We start from the raw sequence: 20,426 nt of genomic DNA, 5'->3' as shown, positions 1-20,426 counted from the left end.
CTTAACCCATGCCTCTGGTTGTAGTCCCACCTAACCTCAGGGGAAAAACCTGCTTGCATTTACTCTATCTATATCCCTCATATATTTTGTATGCCTCCTTCAAATCTCCTTTCAGTCTTTCCTTACAACTCAGGTCTTCCAGACCTGTCATCATCCTTGTAAAGTTTCTCTATACTCTTCATACTTTACTTACATCTTTCCTGTAGGTAGGTGACCAAAACAGCACAGAATACTCCAAATTAGGCCTCACCAAAATCTTATACAACTTCATAACATCCCATCTCTGGTACTCAATACTTTTATTTATGAAGGTAACTGTGCCAATGGCTTTCTTTACGTTTGAATATAGACATGACCTACCACACATGAAGGGTTGCTGACTTTCCTTAATCAGTCTATGTCACTCTTATTGTTATGAAGGATGAACAGCTCTGACGGGCAGAAGGGTGCAGAATTTTGGAAGAGGACAGCGAGGCTTGAGAGGAAGTGTGGCAGCGGCCATTTTCAAATTGTCCAATTGCTTCTCAGATCGGAGTTCTGAGAGGCGGGACTGCGCAGGCGCGTGAAGGAGGTCCGGGAAGGAGGGAAGATATAAAAACAACGCAGCCTTAAGAAGCCGGTCACAGAGTGTAGGGCTTGGGCTCAGAGGGCTTAGGCGGAAGAGGGCACAGTAGGCTTATCTTTTAGTTCTTGTATTTTCAGTTATTTGGGAGGTATGAGTGTGAGGGCAGCTTGTTGTTCTCGGTGTCGGATGTGGGAGATCCTGGAGTCTCTGAGCCTCCCGGACGTCCACATCTGCGCCAGGTGCGCCGAACTGCAGCTCCTGAGGGACCGAGTTAGGGAACTAGAGCTGCAGCTCGATGACCTTCGCCTGGTCAGGGAGAGTGAGGAGGTGATAGAGAGGAGTTACAGGCAGGTGGTCACTCCGGGGCCACGGGAGGCAGATAGGTGGGTCGCGGTCAGGAAGGGGAAGAGGCAGGTACTAGAGAGTACCCCAGTGGCTGTACCCCTTGACAATAAGTACTCATGTTTGAGTACTGTTGGGGGGGACAGCCTACCTGGTGGGAGTGACAGTGGCCGGGCCTCCGGCACAGAGGACGGCCCTGTAGCTCAGAAGGGTAGGGTTAGAAGAAAGAGGTCCATAGTAATAGGGGACTCAATAGTCAGGGGCTCAGACAGGCATTTCTGTGGAGGTGACCGGGAGTCCCGGATGGTAATTTGCCTCCCTGGTGCCAGGGTTCAGGACGTTTCTGATCGTGTCCAAGATATCCTGAAGTGGGAGGGTGAAGAGCCAGAGGTCGTGGTACATGTAGGTACCAATGACATAGGAAGGAAAGGGGAAGAGGTCCTGAAACGAGAGTACAGGGAGTTAGGAAGGCAGTTAAGAAGAAGGACCGCAAAGGTAGTAATCTCGGGATTTCTGCCTGTGCCACGCGACAGTGAGAGTAGGAATAGAATTAGGTGGAGGATGAATGCTTGGCTGTGGGATTGGAGCAGGGGGCAGGGATTCAAGTTTCTGGATCATTGGAACCTCTTCTGGGGCAGGAGTGACCTGTTCAAGAAGGACGGGTTACACTTGAATCGTGGGGGGACCAATATCCTAGCGGGGAGGTTTGCTAGGGCTACAGGGCGGACCTTAAAATAGTAAGATGGGGGGAGCGGGAGACTATTTGAGGAGACTATGGGAGAGGAGGTTAGTTCACCAGTGGAGCAAGTAAATAGACAGTGTGTGAGGGAGGAAAGGCAGGTGATGGAGAAGGGATGCGCTCAGCCCGAAGATGTAGGGGAGAAGAAAGAAAAGGATAATAAATTTGAATGCATTGTTAGGGATGGAAAGAGAGGAGGAGATGGAGAGTATCTTAAATGTATCTATTTTAATGCTAGGAGCATTGTAAGAAAGGTGGATGAGCTTAAAGCATGGATTGATACCTGGAATTATGATGTTGTAGCTATTAGTGAAACATGGTTGCAGGAAGGGTGTGATTGGCAACTAAAAATTCCTGGATTTAGTTGCTTCAGGTGTGATAGAGTAGGAGGGGCCAGAGGAGGAGGTGTTGCATTGCTTGTCCGAGAAAATCTTATGGCTTTGGAAGGATAGATTAGAGAGCTCCTCTAGGGAGGCCATTTGGGTGGAATTGAAGAATGGGAAAGGTGCGGTAACACTGATAGGAGTGTATTATAGGCCACCTAATGGGGCGCGTGAGTTGGAAGAGCAAATGTGTAAGGAGATAGCAGATATTTGTAGTAAACACAAGGTGGTGATTGTGGGAGATTTTAATTTTCCACACGTAGACTGGGAAGCTCATTCTGTAAAAGGGCTGGATGGTTTAGAGTTTGTGAAATGTGTGCAGGATAGTTTTTTGCAACAATACATAGAAGTACCAACTAGAGATGGGGCAGTGTTGGATCTCCTGTTAGGGAATGCGATAGGTCAGCTGACAGATGTATGTGTTGGGGAGCACTTCGGGTCCAGTGATCACTATAGCATTAGCTTCAATATAATTATGGAGAAGGACAGGACTGGACCTAGAGTTGAGATTTTTGATTGGAGAAAGGCTAACTTTGAGGGGATGCGAAGGGATTTAGAGAGAGTGGATTGGGTCAAGTTGTTTTATGGGAAGGATGTAATAGAGAAATGGAGGTCATTTAAGGGTGAAATTATGAGGGTACAGAATCTTTATGTTCCTGTTAGGGTGAAAGGAAAGGTTAAAGGTTTGAGAGCACCATGGTTTTCAAGGGATATTAGAAATTTGGTTCAGAAAAAGAGGGATGTCTACAATAGATATAGGCAGCATGGAGTAAAGGAATTGCTCGAGGAATATAAAGAATGTAAAAGGAATCTTAAGAAAGAGATTAGAAAAGCTAAAAGAAGATACGAGGTTGGTTTGGCAAATAAGGTGAAAGTAAATCTGAAAGGTTTCTACAGTTATATTAAAAGCAAGAGGATAGTGAGGAATAAAATTGGCCCCTTAGAGAATCAGAGTGGTCAGCTATGTGTGGAACCGAAGGAGATGGGAGAGATTTTGAATGATTTCTTCTCTTCGGTACTCACTAAGGAGAAGGATATTGAATTGTCTAAGGTGTGGGAAACAAGTAAGGAAGTTATGGAACCTATGACAATTAAAGAGGTGGAGGTACTGGCGCTTTTAAGAAATTTAGAAGTGGATAAATCTCCGGGTCCTGACAGGATATTCCCCAGGACCTTGAGGGAAGTTTGTGTAGAAATAGCAGGAGCTCTGACGGAGATCTTTACTATGTCATTAGAAACGGGGATTGTGCCGGAGGATTGGCGTATTGCTCATGTGGTTCCAATGTTTAAAAAGGGTTCTAGAAGGAAGCCTAGCAATTATAGACCTGTCAGTTTGACATCAGTGTTGGGTAAATTAATGGAAAGTATTCTTAGAGATAGTATTTATAATTATCTGGATAGACGGGATCTGATTAGAAGTAGCCAGCATGGATTTGTGCGTGGAAGGTCATGTTTGACAAACCTTATTGAATTTTTTGAAGAAGTTACGAGGAATGTTGACGAGGGTAAGGCAGTGGATGTCGTCTATATGGACTTCAGCAAAGCCTTTGACAAAGTTCCACATGGAAGGTTAGTTAAGAAGGTTCAGTCGTTAGGTATTAATGCTGGAGTAATAAAATGGATTCAACAGTGGATAGATGGGAGATGCCAGAGAGTAGTGGTGGATAATTGTTTATCGGGATGGAGGCTGTTGACTAGAGGGGTGCCTCAGGGATCTGTTTTGGGCCCAATGTTGTTTGTAATATACATAAATGATCTGGATGATGGGGTGGTAAATTGGATTAGTAAGTATGCCGATGATACTAAGGTAGGAGGTGTTGTGGATAATGAGGTGGATTTTCAAAGCTTGCAGGGAGATTTATGCCGGTTAGAAGAATGGGCTGAACGTTGGCAGATGGAGTTTAATGCTGAGAAGTGTGAGGTTCTACATTTTGGCAGGAATAATCCAAATAGAACATACAGAGTAAATGGTAGGGCATTGAGGAATGCAGAGGAACAGAGAGATCTAGGAATAACTGTGCATAGTTCCCTGAAAGTGGAGGCTCATGTAGATAGGGTGGTGAAGAGGGCTTTTGGAACGCTGGCCTTTATAAATCAAAGTATTGAGTACAGTTGGGATGTAATGCTAAAGTTGTACAAGGCATTGGTAAGGCCAAATTTGGAATATTGTGTGCAGTTCTGGTCACCGAATTATAGGAAAGATATCAATAAATTAGAGAGAGTGCAGAGACGATTTACTAGGATGTTACCTGGGTTTCAGCAATTAAGTTACAGAGAAAGGTTGAACAAGTTAGGTCTCTATTCATTGGAGCGTAGAAGGTTGAGGGGGGATTTGATTGAGGTATTTAAAATTTTGAGAGGGATAGATAGAGTTGACGTGAACAGGCTGTTTCCATTGAGAGTAGGGGAGATTCAAACTAGAGGACATGATTTGAGAGTTGGGGGCAGAAGTTTAAGGGAAACACGAGGGGGTATTTCTTTACTCAAAGAGTGATAGCTGTGTGGAATGAGCTTCCTGTAGAAGTAGTAGAGGCCAGTTCAGTTGTGTCATTTAAGGTAAAATTGGATAGGTATATGGACAGGAAAGGAGTGGAGGGTTATGGGCTGAGTGCGGGTAGGTGGGACTAGGTGAGATTAAGGGTTCGGCACGGACTAGGAGGGCCAAGATGGCCTGTTTCCGTGCTGTGATTGTTATATGGTTATATGGTTAATTGCCCATGTTCCCGCCCCCCCCCCCCCCGGGAGAATCGCAAACAGTTACTGTTGCTATGCTGCTCATGAGAGAGAAATGGAACAAAAACATGCAAGAACATCTGCTACAGATAAGAGAGGGGAGAGAGACTTGTTGATTCACCGTATTATGACTTCTGAGAGGGTTATTTATCTTATACCATTCTGTTCATTAAAATTCCTCAGAGAACAGCCCAATTGGGCTGGTTTGATGGGCACAGCCATTCAAAATTGATTGACAACTGAGACCCCATGAGCAGGGATAAAAGTGAGGTCAGGAGAGACACCCTTTAGCCACACCAGGAGACACACCATTGAGCACTGATTGCTGATTGCTGATAGAGCACTGAGTGTTGGAACCCATGGGAAGGCGTGGGGCATCGGAGACCAAACAAAGGTCGGTCATTTAAACTCACAGTGTTATAGCAGGACCGGTGGGGACTTGTGTTTGTGTCCACTCATGCCAGAGTGATGAGTCCACCACAGAAGAATGGTCTAGCTGAAGGACAGAGGGGTCATTAACTGAATGGCCACAACAACAACATGTCGGAACAAGAATGCAAAGGAAGGTTTGCCTGACTGTAGCTGCTACATCTCGCTCGCTCTGACTCTCTCTCCAACGATTACAACACAAACACCAATATCCACCTCAGCACGTATGAACTGAACTTTATACTTTTCTATGACAATTCATTATCCCCTAGACATCGATAGAGCTTGTTTATTATTGATTATTATTATTCCCGCACTTTTAGGTTTATTATTGCTAACGTGTATTATCTATATATTTGCATTATTGGTATTGATTTGCTTATTTTACTAATAAGCACTTTTGAATATAGTACAACCAGAATCCAATGGATTCTTCTTTGTCTGCTGGTCTGACACCCAGTTACGGGGTAAGGTTGAGATTATGCGGGCAGTGGGCTAAAAAGCCCTCTTGTGATTTTTGATCTCCTCACTTGAGATTCTGTTTCACATCACCCTGCCACTTTGATCTGGCCCACACCTTCATTAACCAGGTCCCACACTTGCCTCTGTTGAACCTTGTTCCACTTGACCTAGGATATCCAGTTTGTGGGGGTTTAGCAAGGGTTAATCGGGGAGTGCCTAGGGTTTGTGGGGGTGTGTGTCCTTTTTGGACTTTAGGATTAGGTTTGTGTGCTGGGCTGGTGGAGGTATATATCAGGTATGTGGGGGCTTAGCAGGGGTCAATCAGGGTGTGCTTAGGGTTTGTGGGGCTGGAGCCAGGGCTCGTCGGGAAGTGTTTAAGGTTTGTGGGGGTGTGTGCCCCTTTTGGACTTTAGGGTTAGGTTTGTGTGTAGGGCTGGTGGATGTTTATGTTTGGTTGGGAGGGTTTAGGCTGCAGAGGGTTAGGGTTAGGTTGAGATATTGGCCTTTCGTGGGTTAGGTTGAAATTATGCGGGCAGTGGGCTAAAAAGCCCTCTTGTGATTTTTGATATCCTCACTTGAGATTCTGTTTCACGTGACCCTGCCACTTTGATCTGGCCCACGCCTTCATTAACCAGGTCCCACACTTGCCTTTATTGAATCTTGCCCTCTCCGGTTCGTTAGGGATTAGCAAGGGTTAATCGGGGAGTGCCTAGTGGGAGTGTGTGCCCCTTTTGGAATTTGCCTAGGGTTTGTGGGGGTGTGTGCCCCTTTTGCACTTTACGCTTTGGTTTGAGTGTTGAGCTGCTGGATGTATATATGTGGCAGTCACGAGTTTTGAGCAGTGATGTATGAACTGCTATGGCGGGTAGGGTCGCATGAGGGTAAGGGTTAGGATTTTGTTGCAAAACTGTCATACCTACAGGTCACCACCAGGTGGGATTTCTGTCTTCACCTAATCCTTCATTGTGACAGGACACCACCAGGTGGGAGTATTCTCCACATCCGATCTGTCGTTATGTCAGGGCACCACCAGGTGGGAGTATTGTCTACGGACGAACTGTCATTGTGGCAGGACACCACCAGGTGGGAGTATTGTCCACATCTGATCTGTTGTTATGACAGGACACCACCAGGTGGGAGTATTGTCTACGGACGAACTGTCATTGCGGCAGGACACCACAAGGTGGAAGTGTTGTCAAGAAGGGATCAGTCCAGGCCGCAGGATATCTGCAGGTGGAAATGTTGTACACAGCCAAACAGCCATTGTGTTAGGTTGGGATTATGCGGGCAGTGGGCTAATTAGCCCCCTTGTGATTTTTGATCTCGCCACTTGAGATTCAGTTTCACCTGACCCTGCCACTTTAATCTGGCCCACGCTTTCATTAACCAGGTCCAATACTTGCCTTTGTTGAATCTTATTCCCCTTGACATAGGGCAGGGGTCAGCAACCTTTACCACTGAAAGAGCCACTTGGACCCGTTTCCCACAGAAAATAAAACACTGGGAGCCGCAAAACCCGTTTGACATTTAAAATGAAATAACACTGCATACAACGTTTTTTTTGCCTTTATGCTATGTATAAACAAACTATAATGTGTTGCATTTATGAAATTGATGAACTCCTGCAGAGAAAACGAAATTACATTTCTGCATGCAACAAAAACATTTTGAACTCCGAAAAAAAGACGTTGGGTTGAAGGTTACTTTTAAGTAAAATACTCAATGTCTATTTGAGTCCTTCTTGTATTTATGAAAAACGCCGAACTTAAATTTTCCGCCAGCAGCAAACCAAAAATAACGTCAGACAGCTGTCAACCTGAAAAATAAAAGGACTATTACAATGAACAACGAAAAAATATGAATATACGTAAAACAATAGGCAATTAAAATATTTATCATACTTGGTTAATTGGATTTCTGCTCCTGGACCTCAGCGCACAGCGTCTGCACATCAGGGCTGTATGACGTCACCTTCATCTTTACACAGGATCGCAAGCTGTCATCTGTGAGGCGTGCGCGATGTTTGTTTTTAATAAAGTTCATGTTGGAGAACACCTGCTCACATACATATGTGGATCCAAAGATCGACAGGACTCCAAGCGCATACTTTTTAATGTTTACATAAATGTCGGGGAAAGCATTCTATGTTTCGAACACAAGTTTGTCCAGTTGGAGGAGGTTTTCAATATCACTCCTTTTGTGATTCTGAGCAAGAACGGCCTTCTGACGGGCAACATCTTCAAGGTCTGCTGTCAAGCGTCTAAACTTGGACACCCATATGTCTTCGTCGGCTATGTCGGCCAGTTCCATCTCAAGATCAGGTTTACTCACACCTGCCAATGCAGTCGTATTCAGTAGAGATGAATCGATGCTTAGGGGAGTGACCGGGAAGGATAATGTGTTTTTTTTCCTCTCTGAACTCACAGAAGCGTTTCCCAAACGATGTTTGCATTGCGATAATTGCAGAATGTAAATACTCCGAATTTATCATGTCGTGACCTTGTTTGAACTCTCTCAAATTGGGGAAGTGAGACAAAGTGCCTTTCTGTCAATCTCTGGAAAGCACTGTCAACTTGCGCTCGAATGCCAAAACATCCTCCATCATGTGCAGGGCTGTGCGTCCTTTCCCCTGAAGAGCTGTGTTCAGCGTGTTCAGGTGCGCTGTCATGTCTACCATGAAGTGTAGCTTTTCCAGCCACTCTGGCTGTTCCAGCTCAGGAAAGGTGAGCCCTTTGCTGCCCAGGAAAGTTTTCACTTCTTCCAGACACGCGACAAAGCGTTTCAGCACCTCCCCTTTGGACAGCCACCGGACTTTGTTGTGCAGCAGGAGATCAGAATATGCGCTTTCCAGCTCGTCCAGTAACAAACAGAATTGACGATGATTTAAACTTTTTGCCATTATTTTATTGACAATCTGAATGACAACATCCATTACTTCTGTGCATTCCGGAGGAAATGTTTGAGCGCACAGTGCCTCTTGGTGCAAGATGCAGTGAAAAGTCAGCAGCTTTCTGTCCAGCGACTTCTGCAGTAAAGCCACAAATCCCTTGGTGCGTTCCCGTCATATTCGGTGCCCTGACACCAGTAGCTACTGACACCAGATGGGTGGTCTTTATTCCTTTGGCTCTTAAACAATTCAAGACAGCCTCACAGATGTACTCCCCCCCTGTGTTTGGCCTTTTAGAGGTATCAACTCAATCATTTCTTCCTGTGGCCCGGCAGTTTACATACTGGCAGAACAGCGCTATTTGTTCAATATCACCTTTGTCTTTAGACTCGTCACAGGCAATCGAGTAGGCCACAGCTGAATTGATGTCTTTAATTTGCTGTCTTGTGATGTCTTCTGCCATTTTTATGGTTCTGTCTTTGACAGTCTTTGCAGAGAGGGGCATATCCCTGATTTTCTGCACAATTTCACTCTTGTTTTTAAAGTCCGTGAATAGATGTTCTGAAATCTTAATGAAAGATTCTTTTATATATTCACCATCTGTAAACTGCTTCCCGTGCCTGACTATTTCCTGAGCGGCAATGTAACTAGCGTATGTCGTTGATTTTCCAGACTTCATCCATTTCTGGAAATGATTTTTGCTCAGATCAACCTTCCGTATCAGTTCCGAAACGGCTTTTTTTCTCTCATCTCCATCCGGATATTTTTGAGCAAAGGCTGCGTGTTTATTCTGGAAATGCCTTGCGACATTTGACTTTTTGTTGTTTGCTAGTTTCTCATTGCATATTAAGCAATCTCATATGTAAACCAGTCTCGTCAACAGTGAAAGCAAATGAATCTGTCCACGTATCATTAAACGTTCTGTTTTCTTCAGTCACTTTTCTGTTTTTAGAATTCTCCATAGTTGGCTTACCTTGGATCGAAAAATTAAAGAAATCGCGCACTGACGGGTGTCAGGTATTGGCAGTGGTGACGTGTATTAATAGCGATAAAAACACGTTGTAGCGGTGTGCTCACGCAGTCAGTAAACTGCAGTCGAATAACTTTATTCGAACTAAACAGCCTTGCTTTTAAGCCTCCCTCAACCCAGCCCCCATGGGCGCGGATGCTGCAAAAGACACGTACTCACAAACCCCCGTAGGCTATCTCCCTTAGCCTGAACGCTGGCTAATTGCGAGCCGTTTCAGATGTGCCAGGAAATGTGTCGCCACAAAGTCTTATTTAGATTGTACAAGATCACCATAATCTTCAAATTTAGAATTACATTTCAAAAGCTAACAAACTAACATAAAATACATTTTAATTAAATACTGGCCAATTATTTCCCAAAGCCACAGGGAGCCGCAGCACAGAGGTGAAAGAGCCACAAGTGGCTCCGGAGCCGCGGGTTGCCGACCCCTGATAGGGTATCCGGTTTGTGGGGGTTTAGCAAGGGTTAATCGGGGAGTGCCTAGGGTTTGTGGGGGTGTGTGCCCCTTTTGGAAATTGCCTAGGGTTTGTGGGGGTGTGTGCCCCTTTTGGAATTTGCCTAGGGTTTGTGGGGGTATGTGCCCCTTTTGGAATTTGCCTAGGGTTTCTGGGGGTGTGTTCCCCCTTTGGACTTTAGGGTTAGGTTTGAGTGTAGGGCTGGTGGACTTTAGGATTAGGTTTGAGTAGGGTTAGGGTTAGGGTTAGGTTGGGATTATGCGGGCAGTGGGCTAATTAGCCCTCTTGTGATTTTTGATCTCGCCACTTGAGATTCAGTTTCACGTGACCCTGCCACTTTGATCTGGCCCACGCTTTCATTAACCAGGTCCAATACTTGCCCTTGTTGAATCTTATTCCCCTTGAAATAGGATATCCAGTTTGTGGGGGTTTAGCAAGGTTTAATAGGGGTGTGTTTAGGGTTTGTGGGGCCATAGCCAGGGTTAATCGGGGAGTGCCTAGGGTTTGTGGGGGTGTGTGCCCCTTTTGGACTTTAGGATTAGGTTTGAGTATAGGGCTGGTGGATGTATATGTTTGGCTGGCAGAGGTTAGCCTGCAGAATTTGAAGTATGAGATCGGGGAGTGCCTAGGGTTTGTGGGGGTGTGTGCCCCTTTTGGAATTTGCCTAGGGTTTGTGGGGGTGTGTGCCTCTTTTGGAATTTGCCTAGAGTTTGTGGGGGTGTGTGCCCCTTTTGGACTTTAGGATTAGGTTTGAGTGTAGGGCTGGTGGATCTACATGTTTGGCTGGCAGAGGTTAGTCTGCAGAGTTTGAAGTCTTGTACAGGGAAGTCAGGTTAATCTGGGCCATGCCTTTCAATATCGTAGTCCGACACCACTTGGTTCAGCGAACCGGGTGTAAATATCACCAAAAAACCAGGTAAATATCATTACCTGGCACATGTATGCCTGGGATTGCATGGGTTAAATTCAAAGTGTTTACTGGGCATTCAGCAGAGCTGTACCTATGTTTAGCACTGACATGTCTGTCGTCCCCATCCGGGGTTTAATTTACTAGTTCTCTCTCGCCTTGTGTGTATCTGGGCTTTCTTATTGGCCTTTCGTGGGCCGGGAGAATGAAGAGCTTGTCAGTGATAGGTTACGTTGAGATTATGCGGGCAGTGGGCTAAAAAGCCCTCTTGTGATTTTTGATCTCCTCGAGATTCCGTTTCACATCACCCTGCCACTTTGATCTGGCCCACGCCTTCATTAACCAGGTCCCACGCTTGCCCTTATTGAACCCTACCCCTCTCGACATAGGATATCCGGTTTATGGGGATTTAGCAAGGGTTAATCGGGGAGTGCCTAGGGTTTGTGGGGGTGTGTGCCCCCCTTGGAAGTTACCTAGGGTTTGTGGGGGTGTCTGCCCCTCTTGGAATTTGCCTAAGGTTTGTGGGGGTGTGTGCCCCTTTTGGACTTTAGGATTAGGTTTGAGTGTAGGGCTGGTGCATCTATATGCTTAGCTGGCAGAGGTTAGTCTACAGAGTTTGAAGTCTGAGCTGCTAAGCCAGCTAGGCTTGTATGGGAAAATCGAAACCTTTCATTATCATGTCCCAGGACACATCATCAGTAATGCACTCTCGGATCGTCAGGTGTTTCGAGCCTTTACATTAGACACCCTCCTCGAGACGGCTCCGTCAAGGCGATCAAGCTTGGCGTGTGTATTACCCCTGGACCAGACAATGAAAGGCAACACCTCCCCTGAGACGGTTCAGCCAAGGCGATCAAGCTTGGCGTATGTATTACCCCTAGACCAGACAACGAAAGGCATAAAATTGTGCAGGTCATACTACTTCTAAGGGTTTAATTCCAGGGCGGCCTAGCTCCTTGGGCCTCATTCAGGCCATGCGGAGAATCTGTGGGCCTGCTTCATAATTCCCTTTAGTAGTTGGGACTATTTTTCCAGAAGCTTCACATAATGAAGGTTCTGGACTATTTTTAATCTGACCGTGGTTAAGAAGGAATCCCCAGGGGCACTGGGGTCCCGGTAGTAACCGGAGTTATCCCCTCGCCCACCTGGCAGGTATCGATCCACACAACCTCTCCCATCTTTGCCTTTCCACATCATTAAGACAATAATGTAAGTAAGACAATAAATAAAAGAATAATGTTCCTACTCCTTGTCTTGCATCTGCGAAAAAGCGTGATTCCCGACCGGGAGGGCCAACTCGACTCTCTTCCGTCACTCGGGTCTTCTGTGGAGTCTCTAAACCCAGACAGTACTGCTATCCAGTTAAAACGTCCCTCACCTTCTTCCCCCCGCAGGGCCTCTTTTAACTAATGTGATACTAAAACCTAATTGTCCACCTGCTGCAAACCTGGCTGTTGCTAAGAAACTGGCCCACCTTGTTTGCTCAGCCCTTAAAGGTACATTAACTGCTAATTGGGGTTGGTCTTAATCTCCAACTTCTATGTCAATTTTTAAGTTAAAATATCTGGGTTTTCTTATTGGCCTTTCTTGGGCCGGGAGAATGAAGAGCGTGTCACTGATAGGTTAGGTTGAGATTATGCGGGCAGTGGGCTAAAAAGCCCTCTTGTGATTTCTGATCTCCTCACTTGAGATTCTGTTTCACATCACCCTGCCACTTTGATCTGGCCCACGCCTTCATTAACCAGGTCCCACACTTGCCCTTGTTGAATCCTACCCCTCTCGACATAGAATATCCGATTTATGGGGATTTAGCAAAGGTTAATCGGGGAGTGCCTAGGGTTTGTGGGGGTGTATGCCCCCCTTGGAAGTTACCTAGGGTTTGTGGGGGTGTCTGCCCCTCTTGGAATTTGCCTACGTTTTGTGGGGGTGTGTGCCCCTTTTGGACTTTAGGATTAGGTTTAAGTGTAGGGCTGGTGGATCTATATGCTTGGCTGACAGAGGTTAGTCTGCAGAGTCTGAAGTCTGAGCTACTAAGCCAGCTAGGCTTGTATGGGGAAATCAAGTTAATATGGTCGAAGCCCTTCATTGTCATGTCCCAGGACACATCGTCAGTAATTCACTCTCGGATCGTCAGGGTTAGGGTTAGGGTTAGGGTTAGGTTGAGATTATGCGGGCAGTGGGCTAAAAAGCCCTCTTGTGATTTCTGATCTCCTCACTTGAGATTCCGTTTCACATCACCCTGCCACTTTGATCTGGCCCACGCCTTCATTAACCAGGTCCCACACTTGCCCTTGTTGAATCTTGCCCCTCTCGACATAGGATATCCGGTTTGTGGGGGTTTAGCAAGGGTTAATCGGGGAGTGCCTAGGGTTTGTGGGGGTGTGTGCCCCCCTTGGAAGTTCCCTAGGGTTTGTGGGGGTGTCTGCCCCTCTTGGAATTTGCCTAAGGTTTGTGGGGGTGTGTACCCCTTTTGGACTTTAGGGTTAGGTTTAAGTGTAGGGCTGGTGGATATATATGTTTAGCTGGCAGAGGTTAGTCTGCAGAGTTTGAAGTCTGAGCTGCTAAGCCAGCTAGGCTTGTATGGGAAAATCGAAACCTTTCATTATCATGTCCCAGGACACATCATCAGTAATGCACTCTCGGATCGTCAGGTGTTTCGAGCCTTTACATTAGACACCCTCCCCGAGACGGCTCCGTCAAGGCGATCAAGCTTGGCGTGTGTATTACCCCTGGACCAGACAATGAAAGGCGACACCTCCCCTGAAACGGTTCAGCCAAGGCGATCAAGCTTGGCGTATGTATTACCCCTAGACCAGACAACGAAAGGCATAAAATTGTGCAGGTCATACTACTTCTAAGGGTTTAATTCCAGGGCGGCCTAGCTCCTTGGGCCTCATTCAGGCCATGCGGAGAATCTGTGGGCCTGCTTCATAATTCCCTTTAGTAGCTGGGACTATTTTTCCAAAATTTTCACATAATGAAGGTTCTGGACTATTTTTAACCTGACCGTGGTTAAGAAGGAATCCCCAGGGGCACTGGGGTCCCGGTAGTAACCGGAGTTATCCCCTCGCCCACCTGGCAGGTATCGATCCACACAACCTCTCCCATCTTTGCCTTTCCACATCATTAAGACAATAATGTAAGCAAGACAATAAATAAAAGAATAATGTTCCTACTGCTTCTCTTACGTCTGCGGTTTCGACTCCAACGGATTGCCTTCAAAAAAGTGTGATTCCCGACCGGGAGGTCCAACTCGACTCTCTTCCGTCACTCGGGTCTTCTGTGGAGTCTCTAAACCCAGACAGTACTGCTATCCAGTTAAAACGCCCCTCACCTTCCTCCCCCCGCAGGGCCTCTTTTAACTAATGTTATACTAAAACCTAATTGTCCACCTGCTGCAAACCTGGCTGTTGCTAAGAAACTGGCCCACCTTGTTTGCTCAGCCCTTAAAGGTACATTAACTGCTAATTGGGGTTGGTCTTAATCTCCAATTTCTATGTCAATTTTTAAGTTAAAATATCTGGGTTTTCTTATTGGCCTTTCTTGGGCCGGGAGAATGAAGAGCGTGTCACTGATAGGTTAGGTTAAGATTATGCGGGCAGTGGGCTAAAAAGCCCTCTTGTGATTTCTGATCTCCTCACTTGAGATTCTGTTTCACATCACCCTGCCACTTTGATCTGGCCCACGCCTTCATTAACCAGGTCCAACACTTACCCTTATTGAATCCTACCCCTCTCGACATAGAATATCCGATTTATGGGGATTTAGCAAGGGTTAATCGGGGAGTGCCTAGGGTTTGTGGGGGTGTGTGCCCCCCTTGGAAGTTGCCTAGGGTTTGTGGGGGTGTCTACCCCTCTTGGAATTTGCATAACGTTTGTGGGGGTGTGTGCCCCTTTTGGACTTTAGGATTAGGTTTAAGTGTAGGGCTGGTGGATCTATATGTTTAGCTGGCAGAGGTTAGTCTGCAGAATTTGAAGTCTGAGCTGCTAAGCCAGCTAGGCTTGTATGGGAAAATCGAAACCTTTCATTATCATGTCCCAGGACACATCATCAGTAATGCACTCTCGGATCGTCAGGTGTTTCGAGCCTTTACATTAGACACCCTCCTCGAGACGGCTCCGTCAAGGCGATCAAGCTTGGCGTGTGTATTACCCCTGGACCAGACAATGAAAGGCGACACCTCCCCTGAGACGGTTCAGCCAAGGCGATCAAGCTTGGCGTATGTATTACCCCTAGACCAGACAACGAAAGGCATAAAATTGTGCAGGTCATACTACTTCTAAGGGTTTAATTCCAGGGCGGCCTAGCTCCTTGGGCCTCATTCAGGCCATGCGGAGAATCTGTGGGCCTGCTTCATAATTCCCTTTAGTAGTTGGGACTATTTTTCCAGAAGCTTCACATAATGAAGGTTCTGGACTATTTTTAATCTGACCGTGGTTAAGAAGGAATCCCCAGGGGCACTGGGGTCCCGGTAGTAACCGGAGTTATCCCCTCGCCCACCTGGCAGGTATCGATCCACACAACCTCTCCCATCTTTGCCTTTCCACATCATTAAGACAATAATGTAAGCAAGACAATAAATAAAAGAATAATGTTCCTACTGCTTCTCTTACGTCTGCGATTTCGACTCCAACGGACTGCCTTCAAAAAAGTGTGATTCCCGACCGGGAGGTCCAACTCGACTCTCTTCCGTCATTCGGGTCTTCTGTGGAGTCTCTAAACCCAGACAGTACTGCTATCCAGTTAAAACGTCCCTCACCTTCCTCCCCCCGCAGGGCCTCTTTTAACTAATGTTAGGGTTAGGTTGAGATTATGCGGGCAGTGGGCTAAAAAGCCCTCTTGTGATTTCTGATCTCCTCACTTGAGATTCTGTTTCACATTACCCTGCCACTTTGATCTGGCCCACGCCTTCATTAACCAGGTCCCACACTTGCCCTTGTTGAATCCTACCCCTCTCAGAATATCTAATTTATGGGGATTTAGCAAAAGTTAATCGGGGAATGCCTAGGGTTTGTGGGGGTGTATGCCCCCCTTGGAAGTTGCCTAGGGTTTGTGGGGGTGACTACCCCTCTTGGAATTTGCCTATTTATGGGGGTGTATGCCCCTTTTGGACTTTAGGATTAGGTTTAAGTGTAGGGCTGGTGGATCTATATGTTTAGCTGGCAAAGGTTAGTCTGCAGAATTAGGGTTAGGGTTAGGTTGAAATTATGCGGGCAGTGGGCTAAAAAGCCCTCTTGTGATTTCTGATCTCCTCACTTGAGATTCTGTTTCACATCACCCTGCCACTTTGATCTGACCCACGCCTTCATTAACCAGGTCCCACACTTGCCCTTATTGAATCCTACCCCTCTCAGAATATCAAAAGTTAATCGGGGAATGCCTAGGGTTTGTGGGGGTGTATGCCCCCCTTGGAAGTTGCCTAGGGTTTATGGGGGTGACTACCCCTCTTGGAATTTGCCTATTTATGCGGGAGTATGCCCCTTTTGGACTTTAGGATTAGGTTTAAGTGTAGGGCTGGTGGATCTATATGTTTAGCTGGCAAAGGTTAGTCTGCAGAATTTAAATTCTGAGCTCCTAAGCCAGCTGCTTGTATAGGAAAATCGAAACCTCTCATTATCATGTGCCAGGACACATCATCAGTAATGCACTCTCGGATCGTCGGGTGTTTCGAGCCTTTACATTAGACACCCTCCCCGAGCCGGCTCCGTCAAGTTGATCAAGCTTGCCGTGTGTATTACCCCTGGACCAGACAATGAAAGGCGACACCTCCCCTGAAATGGCTTAAGCCAAGCCAATCACGCTTGGCGTATGTACTACCCCCTAGACCAGACAACGAAAGGCACAAAATTGTACAGGTCATACTACTTCTAAGGGTTTAATTCCAGGGCGGCCTAGCTCCTTGGGCCTCACTCAGGCCATGCGGAGAATCTGTAGGCCTACTTCTTAATTCCCTTAGGTAGTTGGGACTATTTTTCCAGAATTTTCACATAATGAAAGTTCTGGACTATTTTTAACCTGACCGTGGTTAAGAAGGAATCCCCAGGGACACTAACCAGAGTTACCCACTCGCCCACGTGGCAGGTATCGATCCACACAACCTCTCCTATCTTTGCCTTTCCACATCATTAAGACAATAATGTAAGTAAGACAATAAATAAAAGAATAATGTTCCTACTGCTTATCTTGCGTCTGCGATTTCGACTCCAACGAATTGCCTTCAAAAAAGCGTGATTCCCGACCGGAAGGTCCAACTCGACTCTCGTCCGTCACTCGGGTCTTCTGTGGAGTCTCTAAACCCAGACAGTACTGCTATCCAGTTAAAACGTCCCTCACCTTCTTCCCCCCGCAGGGCCTCTTTTAACTAATGTGATACTAAAACCTAATTGTCCACCTGCTGCAAACCTGGCTGTTGCTAGGAGACCGGCTCACCTCAGCCCTTAAAGGTACATTAGCTGCTGATTGGTGAACCTCTCCATTCTTTTAACTATGAATTTTTGAACACCTAATAGGTGAAATAAAATATCTGGGTTTTCTTATTGGCCTTTCTGGGGCCGGGAGAATGAAGAGCGTGTCACTGATAGGTTAGGTTGAAATTATGCGGGCAGTGGGCTAAAAAGCCCTCTTGTGATTTCTGATCTCCTCACTTGAGATTCTGTTTCACATCACCCTGCCACTTTGATCTGGCCCACGCCTTCATTAACCAGGTCCCACACTTGCCCTTGTTGAATCCTACCCCTCTCAGAATATCAAAAGTTAATCGGGGAATGCCTAGGGTTTGTGGGGGTGTATGCCCCCCTTGGAAGTTGCCTAGGGTTTATGGGGGTGACTACCCCTCTTGGAATTTGCCTATTTATGGGGGTGTATGCCCCTTTTGGACTTTAGGATTAGGTTTAAGTGTAGGGCTGGTGGATCTATATGTTTAGCTGGCAAAGGTTAGTCTGCAGAATTTAAAGTCTGAGCTCCTAAGCCAGCTGCTTGTATAGGAAAATCGAAACCTCTCATTATCATGTGCCAGGACACATCATCAGTAATGCACTCTCGGATCGTCGGGTGTTTCGAGCCTTTACATTAGACACCCTCCCCGAGCCGGCTCCGTCAAGTTGATTAAGCTTGCCGTGTGTATTACCCCTGGACCAGACAATGAAAGGCGACACCTCCCCTGAAATGGCTTAAACCAAGCCAATCACGCTTGGCGTATGTACTACCCCCTAGACCAGACAACGAAAGGCACAAAATTGTACAGGTCATACTACTTCTAAGGGTTTAATTCCAGGGCGGCCTAGCTCCTTGGGCCTCACTCAGGCCATGCGGAGAATCTGTAGGCCTACTTCTTAATTCCCTTAGGTAGTTGGGACTATTTTTCCAGAATTTTCACATAATGAAAGTTCTGGACTATTTTTAACCTGACCGTGGTTAAAAAGGAATCCCCAGGGACACTAACCAGAGTTACCCACTCGCCCACGTGGCAGGTATCGATCCACACAACCTCTCCTATCTTTGCCTTTCCACATCATTAAGACAATAATGTAAGTAAGACAATAAATAAAAGAATAATGTTCCTACTGCTTATCTTGCGTCTGCGATTTCGACTCCAACGAATTGCCTTCAAAAAAGCGTGATTCCCGACCGGAAGGTCCAACTCGACTCTCGTCCGTCACTCGGGTCTTCTGTGGAGTCTCTAAACCCAGACAGTACTGCTATCCAGTTAAAACGTCCCTCACCTTCTTCCCCCCGCAGGGCCTCTTTTAACTAATGTGATACTAAAACCTAATTGTCCACCTGCTGCAAACCTGGCTATTGCTAGGAGACCGGCTCACCTCAGCCCTTAAAGGTACATTAGCTGCTGATTGGTGAACCTCTCCATTCTTTTAACTATGAATTTTTGAACACCTAATAGGTGAAATAAAATATCTGGGTTTTCTTATTGGCCTTTCTGGGGCCGGGAGAATGAAGAGCGTGTCACTGATAGGTTAGGTTGAAATTATGCGGGCAGTGGGCTAAAAAGCCCTCTTGTGATTTCTGATCTCCTCACTTGAGATTCTGTTTCACATCACCCTGCCACTTTGATCTGGCCCACGCCTTCATTAACCAGGTCCCACACTTGCCCTTGTTGAATCCTACCCCTCTCAGAATATCAAAAGTTAATCGGGGAATGCCTAGGGTTTGTGGGGGTGTATGCCCCCCTTGGAAGTTGCCTAGGGTTTATGGGGGTGACTACCCCTCTTGGAATTTGCCTATTTATGGGGGTGTATGCCCCTTTTGGACTTTAGGATTAGGTTTAAGTGTAGGGCTGGTGGATCTATATGTTTAGCTGGCAAAGGTTAGTCTGCAGAATTTAAAGTCTGAGCTCCTAAGCCAGCTGCTTGTATAGGAAAATCGAAACCTCTCATTATCATGTGCCAGGACACATCATCAGTAATGCACTCTCGGATCGTCGGGTGTTTCGAGCCTTTACATTAGACACCCTCCCCGAGCCGGCTCCGTCAAGTTGATCAAGCTTGCCGTGTGTATTACCCCTGGACCAGACAATGAAAGGCGACACCTCCCCTGAAATGGCTTAAGCCAAGCCAATCACGCTTGGCGTATGTACTACCCCCTAGACCAGACAACGAAAGGCACAAAATTGTACAGGTCATACTACTTCTAAGGGTTTAATTCCAGGGCGGCCTAGCTCCTTGGGCCTCACTCAGGCCATGCGGAGAATCTGTAGGCCTACTTCTTAATTCCCTTAGGTAGTTGGGACTATTTTTCCAGAATTTTCACATAATGAAAGTTCTGGACTATTTTTAACCTGACCGTGGTTAAGAAGGAATCCCCAGGGACACTAACCAGAGTTACCCACTCGCCCACGTGGCAGGTATCGATCCACACAACCTCTCCTATCTTTGCCTTTCCACATCATTAAGACAATAATGTAAGTAAGACAATAAATAAAAGAATAATGTTCCTACTGCTTATCTTGCGTCTGCGATTTCGACTCCAACAAATTGCCTTCAAAAAAGCGTGATTCCCGACCGGAAGGTCCAACTCGACTCTCGTCCGTCACTCGGGTCTTCTGTGGAGTCTCTAAACCCAGACAGTACTGCTATCCAGTTAAAACGTCCCTCACCTTCTTCCCCCCGCAGGGCCTCTTTTAACTAATGTGATACTAAAACCTAATTGTCCACCTGCTGCAAACCTGGCTGTTGCTAGGAGACCGGCTCACCTCAGCCCTTAAAGGTACATTAGCTGCTGATTGGTGAACCTCTCCATTCTTTTAACTATGAATTTTTGAACACCTAATAGGTGAAATAAAATATCTGGGTTTTCTTATTGGCCTTTCTGGGGCCGGGAGAATGAAGAGCGTGTCACTGATAGGTTAGGTTGAAATTATGCGGGCAGTGGGCTAAAAAGCCCTCTTGTGATTTCTGATCTCCTCACTTGAGATTCTGTTTCACATCACCCTGCCACTTTGATCTGGCCCACGCCTTCATTAACCAGGTCCCACACTTGCC

General features: G+C 46.3%; 2 long non-coding RNA genes across 2 annotated transcripts in view; both read right to left on the bottom strand.

Moving 5' to 3' along the window:
- Nucleotides 1–18,676, bottom strand: part of LOC132385623 (uncharacterized) — a 102,329-nt gene extending 83,653 nt beyond the window's left edge. The window contains exon 1 of the long non-coding RNA XR_009509213.1: nt 17,108–18,676. This is a non-coding gene — a long non-coding RNA (uncharacterized LOC132385623). The remainder of the gene's footprint in view (nt 1–17,107) is intronic.
- LOC132385624 (uncharacterized) lies at nt 7,168–13,363 on the bottom strand. Its single transcript, XR_009509214.1, has 2 exons — nt 7,555–13,363; nt 7,168–7,469 (listed from the first exon to the last, which is right to left on the bottom strand). It is a non-coding gene; the product is annotated as an uncharacterized LOC132385624 (long non-coding RNA).
- Nucleotides 18,677–20,426: the final 1,750 nt, after the last annotated feature.

Source organism: Hypanus sabinus, assembly GCF_030144855.1.
Source record: "Hypanus sabinus isolate sHypSab1 chromosome X1 unlocalized genomic scaffold, sHypSab1.hap1 SUPER_X1_unloc_2, whole genome shotgun sequence".
Taxonomy (NCBI): domain Eukaryota; kingdom Metazoa; phylum Chordata; class Chondrichthyes; order Myliobatiformes; family Dasyatidae; genus Hypanus; species Hypanus sabinus.
Note: the sequence above shows the minus strand (reverse complement) of the source record. Positions and strands in the feature narration are given on the sequence as shown.